Here is a 1,427-nt window from a genome sequence, read left to right on the forward strand (position 1 = left end):
CACAAAAGTGGTGTGGTCCCTGCCATGTAGGCAAGGAATTGGGACCATACCTCTTCAAGTCCCCCCAGTCCAGTGTGCCTTCGAGTTGAGTTGATCGTCTAGGAGGGATTCTGGACTTATGAGAGTTGTGGTTTCTGTGCATCGCGTAGAGTTTGGTACATGTAAAGTGAACCAAAATGGGCGCGTTGCATGTGGATTTTGTCTTTCGTATCGGGTGGGCCAAATGGACGCATCGCGCATGGGTTTTGGCCTTTTGAAAAAAGTGAGCCAAATGGACGCATCGCGCATGGGTTTTGGCCCTTTGAAAAAAGTGAGCCAAATGGACGCATGGCGCATGGGTTTTGGCCCTTTGAAAAAAGTGAGCCAAATGGACGCATGGCGCCTGAGTTTTGGCCCTTTGAAAAAAGTGAGCCAAATGGACGCATGGCGCATGGGTTTTGGCCCTTTGAAAAAAGTGAGCCAAATGGACGCATGGCGCATGGGTTTTGGCCTTTTGAAAAAAGTGAGCCAAATGGACGCATGGCGCATGGGTTTTGGCCCTTTGAAAAAGTGAGCCAAATGGACGCATGGCGCATGGGTTTTGGCTTTTGATGTTTCCTTCTGGTGGAAGTTTGGTGGTTATGGGGAAGTGTTTGGTGTGACCGTCTGATATCCCTGTCTTATCGGAGGTGAACAGTTGCTTTTCCAGTGACTTTCTGTCACGTCAGCCGACCTTGTCGCCCATGCTTCCCGAAAAAAGAGACGACGTCTTCTCTCTCTTCTGACGTGTCAGTCATCTACTGGGTGCTTTTTCTGTGCCCTGCCGTTCCACTACCCATCGCATTAAATGCGATGGGTATAAATAGGAGGCGGTTACCCTTTCTCCTTTACATTTTCAAATCTCAAGTGTGATTTTCTTTCTATCTTCTCCCTTTGTTCTCCGTTTCTCTATATTTTCTTGAGTTCAGATCTTCTACTTCTTTGTACTTATCATGTCTAAGAAGAATCCCACCCAAAAGAAGAGAAAACATAGAGGTAAAGCCCCTCCTGGTCCGGACCAGGCTGTTATTGGCTGGAAGGAGGAGGAGTTTCAGAATCTGGTGAGGGGGATGAACTTCCGTCCTGAGTGGGGGGCTCAGTACCCTCCTCCCGGATCTACTGCTTTGGATGCTCCTCCAGGCTATATCACCTTATATGTAGCGTTTTTCTGGGAGGGTAGTTTCCGGTTACCGATAACAAAGTTTACTGCTACTGTGCTAAGGGGTTACGGACTTCATATTTCTCAGATAAATGCGATTGGGCTTCCACGCATTACCCATTTTGAATATGTTTGTAGGGCTTATCGTATTGAGCCTACTTTCGAAATGTTTAACGTTTTCTACAGCGTTACATACACCAGTGGTTTTTATTCTTTTCAAGCGAGAACGGGTGTTGCTCCGGTGTGCTCT

This window comes from Helianthus annuus, chromosome 9 (genome assembly GCF_002127325.2).
Source record: "Helianthus annuus cultivar XRQ/B chromosome 9, HanXRQr2.0-SUNRISE, whole genome shotgun sequence".
NCBI lineage: Eukaryota > Viridiplantae > Streptophyta > Magnoliopsida > Asterales > Asteraceae > Helianthus > Helianthus annuus.